The sequence below is a fragment of the Rhodnius prolixus genome, unplaced genomic scaffold (assembly GCF_049639745.1).
Source record: "Rhodnius prolixus isolate KJV_2025 unplaced genomic scaffold, Rpr scaffold_6, whole genome shotgun sequence".
Lineage (NCBI taxonomy): Eukaryota > Metazoa > Arthropoda > Insecta > Hemiptera > Reduviidae > Rhodnius > Rhodnius prolixus.
In genome coordinates, this window is record NW_027411634.1 from 6,951,661 (window position 1) to 6,967,440 (window position 15,780).

Consider the following 15,780-nt stretch of genomic DNA (forward strand, 5'->3'; position numbering starts at 1 on the left):
CAACCGCTGTTAAGAAGTTGATTATTTTTAACAGATAAATCAAATAAATCAGAAGGCAATACATCAATAAATTATTGAAGTTTGACTTACATTTTAAAAAGAGGGTTTTATTTATGTTGATTGGTTAAGGCAATAAATTTGTTGAAACGTCAGTAAAAAAAAAAAAGAGGTAGTATTTTATGACTTAATAAAAACCTAATAAAAAATTCATCAATATTTATAACAGAAAGGTTGACAGTTAGGTCGCAAAATAAATCTGAGTTTAAAGGGAACTTTTCAAAAAAATGACAATTAGTTTTGAGTAAAAATCGTGTACACAAGCACTCGAGTATCGCATTACTGCCTCCTACTGAGAGGAAGAGAAATTAAAAGTTATTTAGCCCCTCTCTACAAGAATAAAATGTTCAACTGTATCAAGAAAACAAGGAAGTTTTCTTGAAGCAATTCTCCTTTATGTGTGAATCATGATCTATAAAAGAAAATGTAGTTCTAAAACAAAATACAAAAAATCAAGGATATTACAATCAAAACTGTACTGAAGCTGTGCAAATAATACTATTCGAAACCTTGTATGCAGCAAGAAAGAATATGACCATTAAAAATATATCATCTGATAGAAATCTTTTTTTTTAATTTTTCCCAGTAAAAATTCAGGGTAAACAGATTTATATCGGATCTACATCAAACTTTGTCCTTCATAGTGCGGCAGCAGTTACTTGGTGATCACATAGCGTTACTTTAGACCAATTTCATGTAATTATTTCATTATTCTATTTCAATAAATAACGTATTATTTACCCAATTTAAAATTTTAATTATAATTTAAAAGAGAATTAAGGACCCTGTACTACCTAAAACTAGGGCAATATCTTACAAGGTTGTCAGTCTCAAATTATGTACAAAAAAAACTATTTAGAATTCAATAAAATGTGAATATGAATTTCTCTTTAGCAAGATTTTTTTTTTATTATTAATTTGTTTTTTCATTTATTTTGAGGAGGTCTATAGATTATTGAGTAATTACTTCTTTCTTTCTAAAGATTAATATAATAAATTATTTTGTAATAAAAATCATAATTTCTGTAATTAAATAAATCAAACTCATTTAAATAGAAGTAATTTATTATTAAATGTCACTACCTGAGGGGATTTTTTTTTTTGCGATGTAAAACAAAAATATTTGATGTATAAATTATTCTATTAATTTGATGTATAAATTAATTATTATTAAAGGCAATTTTGCCTTTTTAAAATTACCTTCCCGTTCAGAATGTCATCATAGTTAAAGGCCCAAAAAACTTGACCTAGTAAGCGTGGAAATACCCTAAAATGGTTCTTTATTGGGAATTCTAGAAAACCTTAGGAAACTCACTTAAAATCACTTTTCACACTCACAAAAAAAAAAAAAGTTATATTCCAAAAATGATGACTGCACAAGAGTAGTTAATGTTACATTTAAGAGAGTGCGCTAGAGTCAATTTCAAATAGCCGATAACAACTGATAAAAAATAAATATTGAAAATAGGGAAGGGATTAGCTATGAGGTTAGCATACTGGACTCCCACGCGGAGGTCCCGGGTTCGAATCCAGCAGCTGACCCTTAGATTTTCTCTTCCTAGGAGCTTCTTACAGCTCACTGTCCGGTGATGGACAGTGTTGTCTGTAACGAGAGAACACTGTCCGGAGGCCGGCAGTGCACTGGAAAAAGCTCCGGGCGCTAATGACCTCAGCTGTTGATGCGCAAAAAAAAAAAAAAAAAAAAAAAAAAAAAAAAAAATATTGAAATAAAACTTTTACCAAATCTATACCACTTTTGACGGAATTCTTTTCAAATCTAAAAATTTAATTACCATTAATTTGACAACTTTTACAGGTATTTAGATGCACCATTTCGCTACGAAGACAATATTCTCCACTAACATCTATGTGCTTAAATCTATAGCAGAGCTAGCAATGAAATATGAATGTATTTAAAAGTTATAGCCAATTATATAAGGATGGCAGGAATATAGAGTACTGATCCATCCATTTGTTTTAAGTTTTACGTAAATAGTAAAGGGATGAATGTGTGAAGCGAATGTATTTTATAACTAAGAATGGAGAGTGAGTGATATTCTAGTGATAAGCACCTAGAAGATGCTGGCTGTGTACATACACGGTGCTGGCTGTATGGCGAAAGCCAATGCCAAAAAAAAGGCAAAATAAAAAAATTAATTATCATTAATTTTGTATGAGGGTAGACTTATCCTCCTATTTTAATCCTGTGATTAGGATCTTTTTACGGAAGGAACCCCTTTCCCGCAATCTTACTAAAATACATTTTTCCCCCAAAAAATGTTTATATGTGAGAGTACGTGATATTTGATATGGAACTGTTTTGTGAGAAAAACGAATTTAAAAATGCTCTCATTAAAAAGATTTCCATGCTAAAATGTCCTGTTAGTTCCAAAACGCATTGTAATTGTAATCCACACAATTTGAGCTAAAGGAAATGATCATTTTAAACCACTTGATAGGACTCAAGAAGTTTGAGCATCTGTATTTCCTGCGAGAACTCAATTACTAAACTATGACTCGGTTCACAATAACTATTGTAGGTAGAGTGGTATGATGACAATTGTCTCAGAATATGGAGATGCCGGGTTCTAGTCCAGCTGGCTTCCCCATTGATTTTTTTCTTTCTTCCGGGACACAGTGTAGCCCCATTGTTCAACAAATATCGCTATTAACAGCCAAGAACTTTCAATAGAACGGGTTTTTTTGAGTAGCTTCTGTTGAAGAGAATTAAAACGCCTATGGCGGTTCCAACTGAGTCATAAGACTCTTATTACTTCCTTTGATTATTATCACTTCAGTGAGTAATTCTTTTAAAATCATTTACTGTAATGTCTAAATTAGAAGATCAGAAAAATTCATAATTTAGTTTCTTAATGATCCGGAAAAGAAAAAAGATGGATGTAAATAAGAAGTAATTTTTCAATGTTCTGTTCAGTAGCCATAAACGTTGGAAATAACATTGATTTGTGAAAAATAAATCATGACATATTTCTAATTCTTCTCTGTTAGCCTTGGGTGTTTAATATTTACAATTATTTCTACCCTAGAATTAAACATTACCTTGCTTCTTCCATTTAATTTGACGTAAATAATGTCCAACTTTTACAGTAATAATTTTATCAAGGTGAAGAATTGCCATGTCCCGTTCTTGAGAAAACTAGTGAGTAATCAAGTAAACTTCCAATAATTACAAAACTAATCCTAATTGTGGTTAGTTTTAGAGTGAATGGATGTGTACAAGGTAGCGGTAAATATTGAAAGGAATGCACCGTTTAAATAATGACCTAAAAGAGAACTATTTACTAGCAACTATGGACAAAGATTATGTCCATTTGAAAATGTACTTTAGCTTTGATTTTGGGGAACGGATTAAATGTTTCGCCTCCCACCAACGACCACCTTATTATTAAAAGTTCGTTTGACGCGGTGATAAAAAGAATTATCCCCTCTCAAGTTTTTGTTTTTTTTCTGGTTTTTCCTAAAGTTTCCTATATAAGCTCCATACATCTTGTACCAAGGGCGCCACGGTAGCCGAGCGGTTAGAGGCGAGACCTGCGAAGCTAATATGTATTGTGGTACTGGGTTCGATTCCCGGTCTTAGGCCTTGGATTTTATTTAATGGTTAATAAAAGAAATTTACAGTAAAGTATGTTTGCTAGTCGCCTCCGTCCACGACACCTAATTGGTAGTTGGACGTTAGGCCCCGCCTGAAAAAATAGGCGATTACTTTACTTTACTTACTTACTTTACATCTTGTACCATTTTAATCTCATTTTTCAATATAACTTTGGACGTACAATATTATTTTTTCCGATATGTCTCTCAGACGAAAGTGGTTAACTCTAGAAGAGAAAATAAATGTGTTGAAAGATTTTGCAAAAACCAAATCTAGCCATCGTCAAGTTGCCCAAAGGTTTGTTCTATTTTTCTAATAATAGATGATAGTATGATGCGTAATTTTACCATAAATTATTATTGTTATGAATAATTGGGATGATTATTATAAAAATTAATAATTAAGTCAATAATATGTAGTTTTTGATAAATTTTTTGGATAATTAAGAAAAACTTGATGCATATCATTTAGCTAAATAATTATGCAATTATGTACGTTTTTAAATCTATTAATAATAAACAATTTTTAAATAGATGTTTGGAAAAAAAACCCATATTTTTCCATTATGAAACTTGCCTACCGCCTTCTAACGACCACCTCCAAACAGCGGCCACTTTGCTTTCCCCCGCAATTGTCCGTTATTGAGAGGTTCGACTGTATCAGAATGGTGATCAGTTATGCCACTATCTAGGTTAGCTGCAACCTCTAAGGGGATGGCGTGGAAAAGTTGAGAGTTTAAGGGTAGTTCACGGTCATATAGGCAGGTTAATTCCTTTGGGATTGTAGGATGAAGGCCATATTAAGATCAGATGTCCCATCCTTACAGCATCCCTTTATAATAACAATAATATGGAATGTAATAATCAGTGCTTAGTGTAAATAGCCTCCTGCAGCTCATATGCCGGTGATAATCAGCGTTGTCTGTGACTGAAGAACCAAGATCTGTTAATGGCTCCGAGCACTTTAATAGGGGCACAATAAATGGTAATACCGCCAAGAAGAACCATAAGGTACCGATTTCCACATTAAAAGAACTCCCTAATTGCAGCAGGAGAGAAACGCATGCGAGTTAACATTCAGTTTTTATATTTCCATTATCCCCCGAAGTAATGCAGCGCTAGAGAAGCAGAAAGTTTATTTATAACAAACCTCTTCAGAACATGAAAATGAACTTCCAGGGACTTAGTAAGTGCGACTTCACCATAATGGAAAAAGTATAAGTTGTGAGGTACATTGTTCTAGTTTTTAATTACTTTTTGCAATATATTATTTTTTTTATCAACTTTCCTTTTAATATTTTCTCTCTCCTTTCTTTTAATTATTATTAAATTATTATTTTTTGATCTACTAATAAGCAGGGGATCATTTTGTGATGAAAATGTTGATAGATAGGGGTGATCCGCCTCCTAGCTGTGCCCCAACAATTCGTTGTAGAGAGCTTGTTTATAACGAGTGCTGTTACATAACCTACCAATCGAACTGTATCAGTCTTCGATAGTGTTCATACGATAAATTTCAATTAATTCTATCATCAAGTTCTTTTCTATAATCACATTAAATAATCTTCTAAAAGTAAAGTAGTTATCAATCATTTTGGCCATTATTAAATTTCTTTAAAACCGACTATTTATTATTATTAATTACTTTCTTATTTCCATATATATGTCAATATTTAAAAGAAATATCTAAAATAAAAAAATAATGAGAAAGACCAAGGTTATAATTCTTCAAGATTTAAAATGTATGTTAAATTTTAACTTGTTATTTTTACTCACATAACTTTAAAAAAAACAATGGTGGAGAATAAGTTTTTAAAGTAATATATTTTCGAGGCCAAACTTATTATTAATAATAATAGTAATAAGAACCCAATAGATTTCATTTCGAAAGAATTTAAATATTTCATAAAAAAATGGCCCACTAGTTTATGTAAAAGTAATGCAATTCTATTTTGATCTTCAATTTCATTTAAAAATAATTATAGAAATGGATTCAACCGTAAATACAGATGGTAGAGGGAAGTTGCAATGTTTTGACTAAGATAAATGACAAGAGTGATAATGATAGGTAGCACATGTCTCTGTACAACTTGAATCTATTCACTTAATTGCTTGAGCCCATTATTAATGAAAGCAAGTTAGAGTCTATTCATTCCTCGCAGAAGAAGTATTGCAATCATTTTCACAATTGTCAACTTTTTAAAGGAAATTTCCGATTAAGATTTTTAATCGAACTTTTGTCATGCGTATGATCCCTAAAGCAAGTCACCTTCCTACTTTTTAAAGATCCATCAGCCAGCTTTCAATCCTGGGCAGTCTCTTTACATTCATCCTCGGCAGATGGGCATGTGACTAGTTCATATATTTTGGAGTTGATTGAATCGCCAGGAACTGATGAAATAGTACAGACACTCTCCAAGACAATTGGACAAACGTTCAAATCTTTCTCTCATAAAAAGAATACTAATTTATATTCAGCTCAATCTGAAACCAATGAGAGCGTGCGGACTAAAACAATAGAGTTCTATCAAGCTTTCCTTCGCATCCAAACCGCCAAATCCTAAATCCTCACAAAAAATGCAAGTGCTCCTTAAACCAGTCCGGTAGAGTACGAACGCGCGAACTAAGTTTCATGAATTAGATGTCATTCGATTCGGAATTTTATGTAAATGTGCCTTTCGGGGGTCTCGACGGTGTACATCGAATAGGAGAGGAGTTAGCCCCATGTATGTAAGGCCCCCTCTAAAATTATTATTACTCATAACTCTGTAAATCTCAGTATTGTTAAGATGTAAATGAATTCTTAACCAAACTGTAGAGAAAAAGTTGGCTCTATAACTGGCCATTAATAGCAATGTTTTAGTTACAATAGGTAATTAGCAAAAGGTTATATTTTGAGTGTTTTCAAATTCATTCAAATTTCAAACCATTGCACCTCTAATCGTTCATACTGAAATGAATTCTTTAAAGAATTGTAGAAAAAAGTTATCTCAATCACTGGTATAAATTGCAATATTCTAATGATAATAGGTAATGAGATATGGAAGATGAAATTTTGGATAGTATCGATTAAGTTAAAGCAGAATGAGAATAATATTCTGGCTGAAACGCCAATTTGCTAGAAAGGTGTAGATAAATCTAAAAGAGATCCAAACGTGGTTAATGGGAGAAGAAGTCTGGAAACATGGGACAGAAATCGAAAAGTAGATTTTCACATATCCAGGGACTTTCTCAAAAAGGTCCTCTGAAACGTACAGATGGTAAAAAAGCGACAAAAATCGTCAGCAATAAGACCGTATTCAAGGCGATTCTCACTTATTTCCACGAGTACAAATTGTAAACAATTTATTTTAATTTTTGCCAAAAGTTACCAACTTCATAGTAACAATAAGTTAGTTAATTATAAAGTAGTAAAATTAATCTGAAGCTATTTTTTTTAAAACATTTTCCAGCAAAAATCAATTATGATTAAATATACCTTTAAAAAAAAGTGAAAATTCTACCAACTTTCCATTTCCTCAATTAATTAAAACGAAGCAAAAAAATTAATTAATAAAATTATTACTCTATTAACCAGAATACCGTTAAACTTTAGTGTAAAAGTTATTGCGTTAATGTTTAAAAGCAAAAAATTTCCACAATTAAATGTATCCATGCATCAATAACTGTTTAATTTTACAGGATGGAAACAGCAGTTTTTTTTTGTGGATTTTGTGTAAAAATGTTTCCAGTAATTCTGAAAGTGATTGAGGAGAAAGTTTAATTTAAAATTATAAATTTTAAAGAAAAATATTAAAATTCATGTAATCCAATTTAAATTAATTAAAAGCTAAATAAGCAAAAAAAAGAAATCCCATAAATGCATCAACTGTATAAAAACGCAAGTTAAAGAAATTTGTGGCCAGGTATTTATATATATCTAACTAATTAATGAGATTTATCTGGAATTAAGAGTACTTTCATTTTTTTATTGTCTGGAATAGGGCACACCATTTTCTTTCACTTGTAAATCCGTATTCAAAAATGCTGCTCAAAATCGTTGTTTATACGAGAAGGATAAAAAAAAAGTCAGAATATAACCTTCAACCTCAGACACGCCATCTGTCTTCCTTACTTCAACCTGACTTTACTGCCTAGCACTAACCCTACGAGTATATGTAACCTCGGACTGTATATGAACAAACGTTTCGTATACAACGAACATTCACGTCAAATAAGTCAAGAACTGTACTACTTACTGACAAGACTTCTTGCCAACGTCTGAATACTTATGTATAACGCGCTACCAAAACTGATTTGGGCTTACGGACTCGAATTGCTGTAGGGCATTGCCAAGCATTCCAACATCTACCGATTCCTGATACCACAGGTAAAAATACTTTTTCACTGGCTGTATTTCAAGAGTTCTGTTTATAATAGATTGAAATACAATCATGTTACAAGACATTTCACATTTGTCTCTCCACTCATAAAATCTGTCACCAGCTCTCCTCCTAACTATTCCAATCGACAATAACCGTCGTACTGAGGCGATGGTGACCACGCTTTTTAGTCGATGTTAAGTCAATTATTGGCTTATTTATTGGAGGACCACCAATAAATTCAACTTCACCCATTCACTTCAACTCCTCTCAGAATCAGTTACCCCATTTACTAGTTGCAATTTTCACTTATTCTAATTTCAATAAATTAATAATAAAAAAACTATGATGAATTCGATTAGATTAGAAATGTTTCCAATATTTTGAATATTTGAGTATCAACTATTTTTGTCTGAATCTGTAAAGAGAAAGAACTGTAGAGACCGTTCCAGTTGAACCTTCTTAGAAATTCATAGTTCGTTTCCTGATTGAATTATTTATTGGTACTGGACAGTCTTATATTTTAGAGTGGGGGATCTATTTCTTATTTGTCTACCTTCAATTTCCCCATCGATGCCACATTTAGTTATTAAAAAGTGAAACTTGCAAATCCAAAATTGAGAATTTTTCTTTTTTCTCAAAACGTTTTTGTAATTAATTCAGTATAGTTATGATCAGAGTTATGTGCCAAATATTAAGTGTTTCTAGTTGCTCATAAAATTGTGCAAAATTTTATTATAATTTGATTTACTGGCAGCATGTAACCAATATTTGTTAAGATCAGGTATATATTTAAATTATAGCCATGTTTCCTATTTGCTTGTTTCTCTAAATATACATAAATATTACGAACGATATTAAGGTTATGAGATCATTGAATTTATAGTATGATCGTTACCTTATAGTTGTGGAGTTTAGAAATTATTGCAAGTAGATGACTTTTTGGCATAACTTTTCACTGGACTTGACATTTGCACCTGTAATAAAAATAAAACATTCAGTTCATTATCTATTAAGTACTATTTTAATGACAGTAGAAAAAAAAGGCCTCATCACCCACTAGTAATATCTTACTTCTATATATAAATATACATTTTGTTTATGAATAATTACTAACCAATTACGTAGTGTTTGTTTTTAAGTGATTCGAAAATAATTACAGAAATTGGTTCGATAATAGTTGATCTTTTGAACAAGAAGATACCATTTAAATAAAGAGAACAGGACTTTTTCTGAACTTTAGTCAGAAATGTGAGCTAAGAAGTTTCAAAATTGATTACCCATCTTGAGGAAATCTTTATTACATTGGTAAATATTATATTTCAAAATTTATTCTAATACTTCAGATTTCTGTGCAGCTCATGAGTAACACTTTATAAGTTTTAGCTAGATGTTTAGAATAATGGAAGTTTTAGTCTGAAAAATAATAAAGAGAATGAAGTTTGAAAAAAGAATATTCGATTTCAAGTCAGGTTGACTAATACATACGTGAATCAGATTTTAAATTCTACTTTAGTTATGAATGAAGCACCTTACAACTAAGAATCAGTTTAATAGCAGGTATGTTTTAGTTTTTTTCCCACATCCATTAAGTTAATTCATATTTTTTTTATTACATTTATCAGCCTAAGTGCTTACACTTTCATTTTAAAACATTTATTACCTTCTAAAATGCATTAAATTCAATTATGTACTACTACATGTTCTACTTGATCTTTTCAGTTTATTCCTATATAAACTATAGTAGAGGCTATTTCAGTTTAATGGAATAGATTTATTCCAAAGACTGATAATTTATTTTAAGAAATATAACCGTTCAAAGTTGGATTGCTTTTTCTATTGTAATACTTTTAATTTTAGTTTGGTAGTCATTTTTAATTTTATCCATTTTTTTTTATTCTTGTCATCCATATTGGACCTCTACTATACTATTTTGTTCTGAATTCTTAGAGTTTTCCACTTCTAAAGCATTCTAGTTCGAGGATTTTGCTGTAATTTATTAAATTACAATTCATTTCATTCAGGTAGTAAAATTGATCCCCTAGAATAATTATTAAATAAAGGTACTTACAAAATTAAAATAGAATGTAAGTTATCACGAATTACACTTGTGACTGGGGGGTCTTCCAGTGCCATTCAGTGGACATTATTAGTCGTAAATTTAGATAAAATTTGTGTTCACTAAATTTTAGTTAAAATAAAATAAATGATTTCAGCGTAGTTTTATTGATGTATAATAAATAATAGTAGTGAAAACATTTCATTTTATGATGAAATCTTATTTACTCGAAATGAATTAAATAGTTTAGATTTGTATTTTAAAATTAAAACTATAATCAATAAATATTTAAAAAATCTATAATTTCATTTTGTTTTAAGGTAAATAATAGTTTTGAATTTATTAATTACTAATTACGTCTTTGTTCTTTGGCGCCATCTTTGTACTTTCCAGGCGCTATTGTCGTTGGCTTAATAGTGCAATAATTTAGTCGAGGTTTTTTTTTATATATTATGTCAGTAAGAACTAAATTGTCTAATTTTGTAATTTGAAAGTTTTAGTTCACAATTTATAAAGAGTTAAATAGTGTTTACTGAACATTCTTGAAGAAAAATTAATAGAGAAATCATGGAAAAACTGAACAGAAAATTTCTGATTTTTCGTAGGTAAGCATACAATACTTTTTTTTATCTTAACATTGAAAATTATGTTTTTACATTATTGGTGCTTAAAATAATTGTGTATTATCATTATCTGAATAAGTTGAGATGGTTTTCTTAATTCATTAATTCTTGATTTTAATGTATCAGTGAAGAATAAAAATGCAAATGCACAGGCATTGTAAAATGTGGATATTATAGATTTCTCAAATTTAATTGAGTCACTTATAATATTGAAGTGGTTGGTAAATACGAAATATTGTACGGATTAGTTTTTTTTTGTCTGTTGTAATTCTTATGACTCGACGAAATCAAATGGCACATTTTCTGAACTTTTCTACCAAAATGAGTTAGAATTTTAATCATTTCAAGTTTGAGGATTTATAAGTGGGAGATCCCTGAACGATTTCTGCATGTAGCTACTTTTTATTTGTTAAAAAAATGTTAAAAGTGTGCGCACCTGCCTGTTTTGCCAGAATGCAGTTTAAGATAGATTTTTGTTTTTTTTTTCAAAGATATAAGAAAAGAAAATTTTCTTGGGTAACTCAGGGTCTCTAGTTTATTGGCCCATTGCGCAACCAACTGTACTAATATACCTCCTTTACTATTTCGCCCTTTTAATATTTGTCGTTGCTAGGCCAACTGAACCTTTAATAACGCACCACGTAGAAGTAATTAGAAAGACGTGTAAAGAAATTTCGCTAACTTTGCAGTCATCCATCTGCGTGTGGATCTTACGATGTCTAGGATATCAGAGACTTCTGAGGGATTTTTATTTATTTTTCAAAGATTAATTTAGCATATTTACTGTTACTCTTTTAAAGGGAAATTAAATAATTTATTAACGAATTTAATTTTTCGTAGATTTTTGCACATTATACATCCACAGAATTGCAATAAAATATATACATGTACAACTTGTAATTAACATTCTGAAAGCGTGCGTTAATTTTTGGAAATCCGATCTAACTTCTTAGCTCTGTGTAGTAAACAATAGGTCTTTTTTCAAAACAAATTTCTTTAGACAATTTTATATTTTTGAAATAAAGAAATTAAGTAGAGATTGTTTATTTGTTGAATGTTCATTGATGCAAAACGTTTAAGAATATAATCTCAATTTTTTTTTTCCATCTGTTTATTTGCATTTATTTTGGTTTTCTCTCTCACAAAGAATATCAATCCAATAATTTTGTGCTTTCCCTTTAATCATTATATTGATTTGCGCTAATCTGTAATAATGGTGAGCGAGCAATACTTTCCATATTCCTTCTATTCCATTCTCTCTGCTTGATTGAAGACTATCACTGGACCACATGATACGCTCTACTGCCACTTTTTTCTTCATTTTTTATCACCTTATTTTCACTGCGCGTATGTTAGGATTACTTATTGATATCTTTTCTTTTTATTTTGAAAAACTGTTACAGTTTTAAATTTTATTTTAATGTGATTACAGTTTATCCAAGTTTCCCAGAGTAACTTTTCTAGAAATGTCCGTGATTTCATTGAGTAATTTTGAATCATTTTCGGTAGTTGAAGAATTTAAAACGTTGGATCCGCTGTGATTGGTCAGTAGATGTTCAGTTTGACTTCCAATTACAAAGGTGCATTTTACACTACGCTTGTAGACTGAGTAAGAGAGATTATATTAGCATTTCCAGAGACTCTCGCATTTCGCACTGCTACGATGAGTTGAAGTGGCTTTTTCCTGTCTATCGCCGCCAATATCTTTTAGCTTCTTTCCTTTTTCAAGTCATCCAGTCTCAAAGGCCTTCCTATATTTTTCAACTCCTTAAGTGTAAATCCTCCATCCATTCCCGTAACACTAGATCTCGCTCATCTGATCTCTATATTCCCTCTCACCGTACCTCATCCTTTGACAAATCCTTCCTTATACGTGCTACCACTCTCTGGAACTCCTTACCATCATCTGCCCGCCATGCTCCTACCCTATCTATCTTTAAATCCCGTCTATTCAGTTATCTCCTTTCTATTCAGCTTCCTCCGAAATTATAATTGTTTTAATTTATTTCCTTAATTTCTGCTGTTATTTTTATTTTCACTTTTTTGTAAATACTTATTTATTTATTTATTTTCTGTTTAATCACAGGCCAAACTGTTAAGGCCTCTAATTGTACCTGTTTTTATTCTTAGGGGACAATTGTCCCAGAATAATAAATTTCTTTTCTATTTCTATATCGACCTAATATGATATTTCTCATATTCCTAAACTCCTTCCCCGCCTTTGGAGGCATTTCTGCCAACTTTTTGCAGGTAGTCCGTATGTTTTTGTTCTCTAGATGTAGCATTTAGTTCCATTGTCTCCTTTGAGGGCCAAACCTCATGATATTTCTTAATTAAATTAATTGTGGATTCCATCATAGATTGTACTGTGGTGACTATGTTCTATGGTATCGGCTGGACAATTGTTTTTTTTACACTTCTTTACCACACAGCACATTTTTGTGCCCTCTAAAAAGTTGCAATTTTTCTGCTCTAATGTGTGCTAAATGATTTGGAGGACTGTTTTAGTTGCTGCTTCATTGCCCTGAATGCCGATCACTTTCTGCGTTCGTACTAAGTCCTCTAATTTCTTTAGTGCTGATGGTTAAAGCAAGCTGTCAGTTGAAGTTACTTGCATTCTCTTTTAGAAGCTGGTAGAGTTGCAGTAGCTTGATTCCATTATAATGAATAGCTACGTGTATTCATTTATAAAATTGTAGGCAATTTAATGTTTATAAAACACCTAGAATTCGGAGAAAATTTTCCATTTAATCAATGAAAACTTATCTGCAGAAGGAGAAAGTCGTACAAATATATCACGGCAGTGTAACGGTGAACAATTATCATAAAAGAAAGATTCTAAGATGATTAGTTTAGTTATAGCCTCCGCAAATAATAAAAACGAATACAGAAAACATTTACAGTTAACAATTCAAACTTTTTTTTTACTAACTGTAAATAATTCCAATGAATCGTTTGTGACCACACCAGCATCCTTTTCATCGTGATCATCACGAAATGGTGCGTGTTTTCATCTTTGCTGGAACATGTGATTGGGATAGCGTTGTGATGACATACATGTTAGAGGGAGAAGACCCAATGAAAACATCATTTTTTTTTCTTATCTAACTCACAGTCTGAGTCACAAAAGATTGCGTGAAATGAAAACCTTCTGTTAGAGAGGAGGTTCTGTAGAGCTGTCTCTAGTTTCCACCCTCCACAGTAAATTGTGTGTCCACAAATCAACAATTACAGGCTGACCTGTTTGTTATAAATTAAACTTGAAACAGGAGCTACAATAACAATACAATTGATAATTATCCGCAGTTGATAATCTTGCTATTATCTCCTTCCTAATGATTATAGTTTTCTTTTAAGAAAAATAAAAGTCATTGGGAACAAAGAAAATAAATAAAAAAGTAACGGAGAGCATAGATTGGAAAGTTGCTAGATATCTGTCTCTCCTAGCTATGTATCTATATTCTACAGTAAACTGTTTAAACCAAAAAAAAAAAAATTCCCAAGCTAGAAGTTAGTTTGTTTACAATGAAATCTCATCATAATACCGTCAGTTTTCAATGATAGGTCATTCCTTTTCTATAATATAAAGTTTTCGACTAGTGAAAATGTGGGAAAAACTGATGACCTATTTTAAAATGGTATAATTTCATTTTTCATTTCTTTAAGAGCAGATGTCTTAATTTAAAAACAGATTATCTTTTTTATTATTTTAGATTTGAATTCATTAAATGAGGAAAGTTTCAGTGAATAGTGTACAGGTGCCTACAATAAGTAAGCCCAACTGGCGTCTCTTCATTTCTCGCAAAGAAGTTTGATTATTATATTTAAATTCATGAAATTTAAATGTTAATTCATTTTGCTAACTACATGGGATTAAAAAACTAGAAGTAAACCCGTAATCCTCCAGTTTTCATGTGTATTAAACAATTAAAGAAAATTTTTTCTGGCAGAGGTCATGAGTTCGAACATGCTTGTACACAACTATACTCAAAAATGGGTTGTCGACCTCCAATAGCTTCATTTTCTTCAAATAAGTTGGAATGCTCCCCCTAGAAGTGCTATCGTATTTTAGAAAGACCTTTTGCTGAAGCTTGTGGATATATTCGGGCTCTAATGACTCACTCGTTTGACGTTTTTGGAAGTTACATCACTTCAAAATTGTTCAAGTATTGTCTTTTTTTATTTTCATGATAACAATTCAATTTAGACTCATTAAAATGGACATGCGCATTTCGTGTACGTTTGTAGTTAGATAACAAGCTGAGAGTACTTCTCTTTTTTTTTTTGGCCTTAATGATGTATATTTTCTAAAGATTTTGTAAGAATCTGATTTCATTCAATTTCTTAGTATTTACTAAGCATGTTATTCAGTAACAATTTGTTCTTCTCAAACTTCTATTATTTACTATATTTTATTTAATCTAATTGGTAGCTAAAAATATATTTAAGTGTTTATTGTTAAATTTCTGTAAGAATGTTTTCCTCTTCCATAACTGAAGAGTAATTTGAAAGTGTCCCTTCTTCATTGTAGATTTCCCAGCTTTCCCTGGATGTGTTTCAGCCCAATTTCGTGTGGTAGATGGTAACTTCAGTAAATACAACTTGGTAACTTCAGTAGATGGTAACTTCAGTTCAATATAACTTGTTCTTGGTTTACCTTTCATCTATGGCCTTTGTTCTATTGCTCTTGTTTCGGAGAGGTAGGCACTTTAGGTCAGCTTGCGAATGCTGTTGTTCAAGGCCCTGGCCTGCCTCTTTAAAGTTTCGTCTAACTGGCTGCGAGTAGGCTAATTACCCATGCCGATTTAATCTTCTCTTAAACGTTTTTGTAGGAAACATCTCCGAAGAATGTCTTACAGTTGGTTGGTGCAGACCTGACAGAAAGAGAGGACACGGACATCATATCTGATTACAATGTGATTCGCTAGTAGTAGGAGGCCTTGAAGATTAACAATGCCACTACAAAAAAATCGACTTTGGGAAATCCTGTATCTTGTAAAAAGGAGAGGTTACCTTTTCTAGAACTATACAAGACTTCAGCAGTGGCAGGAGAACACGGTACCGC

The 15,780-nt window shown here is 31.4% G+C and overlaps 1 protein-coding gene and 1 long non-coding RNA gene across 5 annotated transcripts in view; one reads left to right on the forward strand and one right to left on the reverse strand.

The window, feature by feature from the left end:
- The window catches only part of LOC141461390 (uncharacterized), a 37,568-nt gene extending 27,417 nt beyond the window's left edge, over positions 1 to 10,151 (reverse strand). The window contains exons 1-2 of the long non-coding RNA XR_012462832.1: positions 10,105 to 10,151; positions 8,932 to 9,010 (exon numbers count right to left, since the gene is read on the reverse strand). This is a non-coding gene — a long non-coding RNA (uncharacterized lncRNA). The remainder of the gene's footprint in view (positions 1 to 8,931; positions 9,011 to 10,104) is intronic.
- LOC141461386 (uncharacterized) overlaps positions 1 to 15,780 on the forward strand; it is a 153,626-nt gene that overhangs the window by 77,006 nt on the left and 60,840 nt on the right. For 2 of the 4 annotated variants that reach the window (XM_074142401.1, XM_074142403.1), the window contains exon 1: positions 10,613 to 10,697. The exons of 1 other annotated variant lie outside the window; for it this stretch is intronic. The gene's annotated coding sequence lies outside the window, so the exon portion shown is untranslated. Of the gene's footprint in view, positions 1 to 10,531; positions 10,698 to 15,780 lie in introns of those variants that run through there. One more of the 4 variants, XM_074142404.1, reaches the window with a different exon arrangement.